We start from the raw sequence: 9,716 nt of genomic DNA on the forward strand, positions 1-9,716 counted from the left end.
GGACTCAGCTTGATCTCATGGGGAGCTCTGGAGCATGAACTGCACCTCAGAGGTTGTCCTGCCACCTCCAAGGGGAGGATGGCATCCCAGGCGTCTCCAGATAAAGATGGATCCATCAGCTGTTGATACTCTTCTAGAAAAGGGTGTGAGTGTGAGTTGCTACCGGTCCAAACCTACAGCATCTGGGGGATGAGTGTATCAGTCTTAGGAGACCTGAGTGGAGTTTCAGCAGCATTGGCCGAATGGGATGGATCAGAGGATCATCCTGCTGGAAGTGGAGGAAAAATTGGGAGTTTTCAGGAAAAGTGTGAGATGTAACAGAGAGAGAGAAAGGAGTGGATTTAAGAGATATCCTTGAGGTAGAACTAATGGAATTTGGTGACCAATTAATATGATGGTAGTTGAAGAGAACAGGTTCCAGGGGCCATCTTAGTTTGGGGCTTAGGTGACTGGGTGCCTATTGTCTGGGTACTAATCTCTCATTTAGTGGTCCATGTGATGGGTAGATTTGAGAGTAATGATGTTGAGTTTGGATTTGCTCTAATCGAATTAGGGTTTCTTGCCAAATATCCAGGGAGTAATGGTTAGTGGACAAGTGGAAATCCATTGCTGTAGCTCAGGACAGGGAACCAAGCTAGAGATTTTTAGACATCATCAGGGTGAGTTTGGCAGTCAAAGCTGAGGGGTAGATGATATTGCCAAAGGAGAGAAAGACAAAACAGATAATGTTGTAGAAAGCTCTGCAGTGCTTTGGACCCAACCTGCTCATTCTAGTCCCGGGCCCCGTTTCATCGGAGAAGAATTAATGGACTGAAAATGACAATGATTGTTCTTGAAATTTTGATTTGGAAGTTCCTCAGATAGTGAGAGATATCAGTAGACCATTGTTTTCCTCTTTCTCCTCCCAGCCTGAGGTTTCAACCAGGAGTCTGAGTGTCAGGCCCCTGACCTGAGACTTTATCTGTCCCTTCCTCTTAAGGCTGGTTGTGTGGGATTCCAAAAGCTGTGTGCATGTTTCTTCATGGAACTTCTTTCTCTGCACATTTCTGGGTGGGTCTGAGAGGGGTGCACCCAAGCAGATCTTTATAAAGGGTGGAGTTATACTTTTACCCACACAGCCCTACACACCTCAGCCTTGGAGATAACAGGGTAGGAGAAATTTCTTCTACTACCACCAGCCGTTGTAGTCTCCAACCTTATGGATTCCCAGAGTATTTTGGGGGGTGCCACCAGGCTGTCCCTTGGTAAATCAAATGGGTAAGGCAAAAACATTTGGGCCTCAAGTTTTTGATTTGCCAAGTAAATATGGAAATGGTGTTAGGATAAGGCTCTGTCAATTCTACACATTTGGGCAATGGAAAGACAGAGTTCCATTGACTCAGAACTTTTGCCTTCTTTTTTCTAGTGTACCAGACTGCCCTACTGATTGTCCACCTGAGGAATGCTATTGCCTTTAACTTCTAATGGGTTAACTAATACTCCTAGAGGATGTGATGGAGAAACATACACTCTGGGTATGTTCAGTGCTACACGGCTCCACCTCAGGCAGCTGACAGATGGTGATTTATACCATAAAATATTGACATATTCTGATGAAGTACCCTGTTATTGAGACATTTTGGCAGACCTAGTATTTCCGTCTCTGTGTAACAGAAACATTTTCACTGACATTTTTAAGTTATACTGCTCTATTGTGAAAAATGACATTTTTCATTTCTATTGAGGTATAATTTGCATACAAGAAAATTTGTTAATTCTACGTGTACAGTTTGGTGAATCTCCCTCACATCAAGACACAGAACAGCTCCATTACCCTAAAAAGTTATATCCTGCCTCTTTGCAGTCAATTCTCTCCCCTGATCTCCAGTCTCAGGCCAACTACTGATCTGCTCTGTCACTATAATTTCACCTTTTCTAGAATTTAAAAATGGCAAATATAAGGGAAAAAAATGACTCTGTTAACTTAGGTGAAATATCAGCATGCCTAATCTTAAAATCTGCAGATATACAGGATTTTATACTCTTATATGGTTTATGTCTTTTAGAAAGTAAGCAAAGAGAGAATGATGTACTCAATAGATGTGGCCTTTGGTCAGCAGTGGAGCAGGTTCTTCCTATACTCCTGAAGTCAGGTAGAGAATTTTGGTTACTATCAGGATAATTCAGATAAAAAGCATCCAGGTCATTTGTGTTGCAGTGATTTTTTTTGTTTTGTTTTTAATCTGGAGATTCTGGCTGATTAGCCTTCTTCACTTAATGAAGGTTGTGTAATAACTTTTCTTATGGGGTCCTGGGATATAGGGAGGGTTTTTATTAACCAAACACATACACTGGGGATGGAAATTCAGTCAGTTCCTAACTTCCATCTCTCGAGTTGGAATGTCTCTTAGGAATAGCGGCCTGGGTTGCATGGCATGGTGGCCACAGGATTCCTCTTCTTTCCTCATTCACCTGCCCCCTCAGCACACAGTTGACTAGAATCATATCTCATCTTATTCCCACCATTCCTGGGTCTCCTGTTCTCCAGGGTGTGAATGGCGGGATGGGTGGGAAGAAGGAAGGGGTAATGAGAAGGTGGCTCTCTTGCCACTCCTCCACGGCTGGGGCTGGTTGTTTTGGGGTTTATCCCTTCTCCTTGAAGTTTCCTCCACATCAGGTCCCACTGGGTTTTCACTCCATGGCCTCCACCTGAACCCCAGGCTGAACTTCTGTGATGATGAAATACCCAGGAAAGTTTAAATCTTGGCAATCCCCCAATCTTTTGATTGTATCTCTGTCTGGACCTATCTGGACCAGAGAGATATGTTTGTGTGGACTTGGCCGGGAAAGGTAGGGAGGAGCAAAAGAAATGGATTGACTTATGTATTTTGAGCTAGGCTTGGCTCTGTGCTTTAATGTGATATCTCTAATTACGTAACTGGTATTTATTGAACAGCAAGCATTGCACTGGGCTTCATTGCCCTTTTATGGATGAGGAAGCTGAGGCTCAGAAAAGTTGACTTACCTGAGGTCTCACAGCTGGTAAATGATGTCTGTTTTCTACCTCTTTTAGGGGAGAGACCCTGTTTGGAATTTGTAGGTGGTAACAATGGAAAAGGCCACTCTTTGGAGTCCAAAGAGTTACAGAAAGAGGGTGAACAGGCTGTTTGCCTGGGAGTTGGTGTGAGCCCTTGGGGCTGCAGCATGCAGAGGCAGCCATATGACCTCCACCCTTTGCCTTCTGGAGAGCCCTCACATCTCAGGTTTCCTCTCATTCCCTATCCCAGGAACCATTGTTTCGGAGCTGGGGAAGGTGGGTTTTTGGTCCCACTGCCTGGCAGGTGGAGGAGGGAACCCCCGTCTCACTGCTTTGGAGGGCACCATGTTCCCGGAGACACAATGGAACCCCAAGTCCATTCTCCCGTGGCATCATGGAGAGGCGCGGTTATTACTAGGTTCCATAGAATGAAGTGTCCGACTTATGCTCAGTTGTTTCACACCATCTGAGGTGTTGGTTGTTGGTTAACACCCACTGATTCTGTTTGCTAGAAATGCAGCCTGGATCATCTGAACACTGAAACATTTCTTACCTTTGTTTCCTTCAATGGTAAAGCTAGGGTAACCCTTTCTCCATGGGGTTGGTGTAGAAAGCATTACTGTCTAACCTGGATATATGATCATTTCCTGAGTTCATTAAGCACATTTGATTGCACAGCAAGTTCTCACCTGTGAGTTGGTGTTGCATTAGGCTGGGACTTTTGAAAGGGTGTGATCTATGATACAAGCTAGGCAGGCAGGAAAGCCTTTTGTCATGCCTTCACTCCTTCCTCTGAGGTATGTCGGAGCTCAGGGGTTGGGAGGAAGGAAGGCAGCCTGCAGAGATACAATAGTTAGCCCTTCTCTGACTTCTTCCCATCACTTGGAATTTGGGATAATGGAAGGGTAGGCACCTGAACAGTAGGCTGTATATAATGATTTCTAAATGCTGGGGCAATAGTGTTGTCTGGCTCTTATGCATTTCCATATATTGGTTTCTCTTGCCTTGTGGTTTAGAAAAATATTATATCACCACACTTGTGGTGGCTTCAGTGGCATTCTATGAGGGCAGGCACTCTCTTCCAAGGGACTCTTGCTCTCTTTCATGGTCTGGTGCCTGTGCTGGTGCTAGGAAATTTGGGACCTGCATTTGGGTGAGTAAGCAAGGTGCCTGGGGTGCAAGCTCTAAGGCAGTGCTCACTCTAAGGGACATGCAAGTACAGAGTCGGGACTTGCATGACCTGAGAATTTGTAAATCCAAGGAATGATCCTCAGAAAAGACACACATTTCATTAGGACAGGGAGAGAGAAGCTTTGAGAAAGCAGACCTGTTTCTGTTGTCGTTGGCATGGAAAATAAACTGTAATCAGCTGTCTCTGGTCCGATTTGAACATTTTAGTTTTCCTGAGGGACATGTCAGCAGGTACAACCCACATGCCACGGACTAGGGAGATAGCAGCAACGATGCTAATTTGAAAATACTTCTGTGATACTTAGCAGGGTGTGATTTTAATTCATTTTTTGTCCCCTGATAATCATAAAGTGCTTTCAGCCTGTGAATATCCATTTTTGACCAGCATGCTCATACTTCATCTGGGGACCACATTTAATGGCTGTGGTGGTGATGGTGTTCATAGGGGAATTGTGTAAGGTACAGATATTTGCTCTCTGGAGAGAAACATGCCACTGATACTAAATCACGTGGCTATTCTGTACAAGGAACTGTAGATCTGAATACTTGCCTGTATGCAAGTATTATTTGTACACACATGCACACACAGAGCCAATATTTGCATAGTGCTTTGGGTTTATCCAGGTTTTATTATCATCATCTTATTTAACTCTTGAGATAATTCTATGAAATTTACTGGAGCCATTTGAAAAAACATAATCCGTGCTGGATTCTTTGAATTCTACTTTTGTCGCTTAACTAGCTGTGTGACCCTGGACAAGTTACTTAATCTCGGAGCCTCAGTTTCCCCAACTGTAAAATGAGGATAATCATGCCTACCTTATAAGGCTGTTTAGAGGATTAAATGATCAATACATATACAGTGCCTGGCACAGTACCTGGTTTGTAGTGGGAACTCAGTAGATGCTGGTTCTTTCCTGTTTGTGTCCCAGATTGGGGTCAGTGCTCTTTTCACTATAGCCTAGTTGTCTCTGTCTTGACAATCACTCTGAGTTTTGAGCGGCTGATTATATAAATTATTCTCCCACAAGCCTAAGTGTGGTAGACCCCTCTTAGTGAGAAATCTGCTTGGTTTGCAAGTGACCCAGGGTAAAAGGGTATTATCTGAGATTTTTAGATTGAAGTCTAGAGGGCTTGGCAGGAAACGTGGGCTGGGCCAGGCCAGGGCACTCCCCCAAATTCTACCCTTGGCCAGTCTCCCACCCTTTCTCTAGCTGGTGCCTCCATTAGGCTTACTCAAGGAGGGGCCAATTGGTTGCCTCCTGCAGCTGTCTTATGATTCCTGGTGGCTTCTCTTTCTGAGTGGACAATCTTTATTTTTCTTTTTTTTTTCCCATCTTTTCATCTCCATCCTCCCTGCTCTTTACCTGGTACCGGGGACATTCCAGCTGCTTCCCAAGAGTACTGACTTTCTCCTGGCGGCCCTCCACCCATCAGGACTTGTGAGCATGGGGAACTCGTGCTGTATTCCTCTCGTCGTTGCCTCACTCAGGGCTAGGAGATGCTGTCTGATTTGCCAAGTCCAGAGAAGACACTGGAGATTCTATTCTTTAACCCAGAGGGGTGTCAAACAGTGGAAATCCTCAGCACCATCTCAGGTTATTAGGGACTTATTGTTTAGATGGAAAAAACTTTCCACACCCCTCAAGCAGACCCAGTCCTGGCTCTGGGACGAGTGGACTTGGAGTCAGGGGATCAGAGTGTCTGTCCTGGCTCTGTCATTCACTAACTTGGAGTAGCCATTTAACCTGAGTCTCAGTTTTCCTTATATGTTAAATGGGAAGGAAACTAATGACCCAACAGGATTTTTATTCTGCATGAATAAAGAAAGCAGGTAGATGAAAAGGCTTTCACACTGAAGAAAAAGGCATTAATATTATGGGCCATTGCAAGCTCCCTCAATTGTCTTCATGCCTAGGGTGTGAATTTTGGTCAGACTACTCTGGCCCATGTCTCTTGGATGCCGACATTCTTTCCTCCCTGCAGCAGTTCTGAGGGGGAATCATAGGATCGCCTACTATGTTCAGAGGGGATGTGAAAATCTGACCACAGACGTGTGTGTGCTCCTCACCTCTGCTAGTTGCCCTCTGAGTTGAGGCTCATGCAGGGAATGGCCATGGGAGCCCACCCTGGGGATTTGAAGATGGCTTTGTCTTGGGCATGCAGGGACTCTGCCGGGGCGTCCTCAGGATGTGGGGCTGGAAATGCGAGGAGAGCCCTCATGCAGAACAAGTTTAGAGAGACATTAAGGGACAGTGACAACATCACTACAAGTCCAGATTCAGTGTCTCTCATTCTTGAAGCCCACCAGCCACCACTGGGGAACAGGCAGAGCCTGTTAATGTTCTTATTAATGAATTTGTTCAGTGACGAAAGAGCTTCAGGTCACGCTCTTCAAAGTGTATTGTTTCAAACTGGTAAAAGCCTAGCTGTTACGGGCAGAGAATCTGCAAGATCTCTTTTCTCTTCCATAACATCACCTCACACTTTCCTTCCCCTCTCCACTCACTCCATCTTCCTCCAAACTCCCTTTTCTCTCTAATGATCTCAGCGGCTCATGACACTTCTGGGGAGAACGTAGGAAGTAGGTCCCCTGCTGCCAAATCCAACCTCTGGGTCATTTATCACTTCAGAAGATACCATGCTATTAAAGCACTAAGGCTCATGTTTCCCCTTTTCCTTAAGGAACAAATTCCATCATAGTCAAGGCACACAATTAGGTGTATAGGAGCAGAGCAAACACCCAATAAGACCAACCCTCATTTAGTGGGAGTTCTGACAGATGCCAGTGAGTACTTCTCGAAGCAGCAGCCAGGCAGCATTGGATTTGTATCTCCCTCCCTCCCTCCCTCACTCCCTCCCTCCCTCCTTCCTTCCCTCCCTTCCTTCCTCTCTCCCTCCCTTCCTTCTCTCTCTCCTCCCTCCCTCCCTTCCTCCTTTTCTCTCTTCCTTTTTTTCCCCTCTACCCTCCCCCCACCCCCAACCCCTTCCAGCCATCAGACATTTCTCCTAAGCATTGGAGACTGAAAATTCTGGAAAAATGTAAAGAGCAAGAGGGAATATCTTTTTTGCCCCTGTAAGCACAAAATGACTTAAATAAGGGTCGCTTTAAAAGATAAAATAATGAGAAAATGCAAGGTCATTCATTCTAATTAGCCTTTAGACAGCACTCAATTAAAACTACTAGAATATTTTGGGGCAATCACACTTTTCCTTCATAGTGTTAAGTACATCTTCAAAATAGAGCAGTTATTAGTCAGTCTTTTTTTCATTTATTCCTCAAGAATGTTAGAATTATTTTTACCATTGTGACAGAGTTCACTAGCATGGCCAAAACTGCAAAGAAATTGCTGGTGTACTCCCCCAGGGGGCTATTTCCAGACCCCCACCTTGACCTCTGTGAGATTTCTATGGATGCTCTGTGCTCTTAATGACTGGTCATCCAGGGATAGGTCAATCAAGTCTCATGCTGTCATGGAGGTAAAAGGACCAGCTGGGAAGCTATTTGTATCATTTTACAGAGAAAAGTGTTAAAGATGGCAAAGTATGAGGGCCTTGTAAAGATAGCTTGGGGGAATATTAGGGCCCATACATATCTGACCTGGCTCATGCTTTGAGACTTCACTAGATACCATCCCTTCTCTCATGACAAAGTCCTGTTCCACTAAACACCCCGTTTAAAGCAATTATTGTGGACCTTGTATTTTTCATCCACTCTCGCTCTTTGTGTCACCCTATTCCTGCATTTATGCAGCTCCTGAACTTTTCTTAGCTTTCTTCTGCATTTCTAGGACCAGCCGATGGATGGGACTTCCCTGGTTTTGACCTTTGCCTTGCTCTCTGGGTTGGCCTCATGCTGGTGGTTCTGGTCACAAGTGGCCCAAGACTCTCCTGGCATTGGTCCAGCCTCCCCTGGTTTTCCTGATGGGCAGGCCAAAGAATGGTGCTTTTAGTGTTGACTATTGTGCTTTTTTTAATGTAGTGATTAGAAATCTGCTCATAGGAATCTCTAGAAGGGATTTCAGTGGTGAACAGTATCAGGCCAGGTGACTGTTCTTCCATATTCCAGGCTACGTTCCACTCCTGTGGTGTTTACGTTGTATAGGCCCATGCAATTTAGGGTTTTGTAATTTTTAGCTCTTCCAGCATCATTTTGCCTGGCAACAGCTAGTAGGTCAGCTCTAACTACAAAGACCTCAAACTCAACCCAAATCATAATCTCCCCAAATGCTGTGCTTTCCTCCTATGGTTTTTGCAGAAGGGCCTCCATTAATGAGTGAGGTGTTTGTGAAACCAAATTCTCTCATTGCAGACGTGACAAGCCATAATTCGTAATAACAGAGCTACGTTTCCCCACTTGTCGGCCTGGAGTGAAGGCTCTGCTGTGATTTATTACTTTGCTGCAAAACCTTTGATAAGTGGCCACCAAATGGTTCCTCATGACTCAAAACTCTTCCAATTCCTTAAACTAAAGTCCTCCCCAACCTCACACAAGCTGCTTGTGTTCCGGGGGAAATGAATCAGGGACCTTCTTGCTAAACTATTTGGCATAAAAAAATATCATAAATGAGAGAGGAGAAAATCTTGTTTGCTAAAGGGCTGCTGGGTGAACTGCCTCTTGGCCTTTTGATAGCATCTTTGAAATGGAAATGGCCAGCTGCCTGACCTTCTGTTCAGTGACCCTTTTTGTACAAAGTCAAATTGCCTCCGCCTCACAGCAGCAATTCACCTATGGACACAAACAGGATTTCCATTTTTTTTCTAACCTTTTTTTCCTGGTGCATTTATTACCGTGAACATTTTTTTACTATTCACGTAAAGGACATCATGGTTAAAAAAAAGAGCCCTTTGCATCTAAAGGATTGTAACTCATAATGATTTCAAAATACTAGGGAAGTGTCTATCTTTAATTCTGCTCTCTATCTGAGCCTTTAAGTGTACTGTAATGTGAAAAGGCCAGTGAAAAGACTATATTCTGGAACAGTTTGGGGTTGTTAATGTTCCTACTCTTTTCTTGCACTTGAAGGGAAAAAATAGTCTTGATCTTATTAAAGAGGGAAATTATCTTCACCTCACCGTGAACAGAAGGAGAAAAGGCAAGGCAAGTTCTGTTTAAGTGATTATGGTGAATGTAAGAAAATAAATACCTCTATGTGCTTTCTGTGGAGCAGTGCTGAATTGGAATTAGGAGTCTGCCTTAAAAAGGAACCAGGCTGCACTCTCACTTCAGACTATATTAAAGCCTGAGGCTCAAGATGGAGAGAAAGAGGGAGCCCTTTGAACACCCCCCCCTTACCCCCCAGTGCTTCCTCTTGTGCCTCCTCCTTAGTTCTTTTCAAGCCCTAACTGGGCAGTGCAGAACTGCTTACTTAAGGCTGTGCATCAGCACACTGTTGGGCTTGGAGAACGCTCAGGACCTGTACTCTAGGGCTGGCGTCTGGGTGCTGCTCTGCCTCAGACGCCTCCACTAACAGGACCCCTCCAGGCTGCTGTTCTACCTCCCACCCAC

Source organism: Eschrichtius robustus, chromosome 1 (assembly GCF_028021215.1).
Source record: "Eschrichtius robustus isolate mEscRob2 chromosome 1, mEscRob2.pri, whole genome shotgun sequence".
In the NCBI taxonomy this organism is placed as follows: domain Eukaryota; kingdom Metazoa; phylum Chordata; class Mammalia; order Artiodactyla; family Eschrichtiidae; genus Eschrichtius; species Eschrichtius robustus.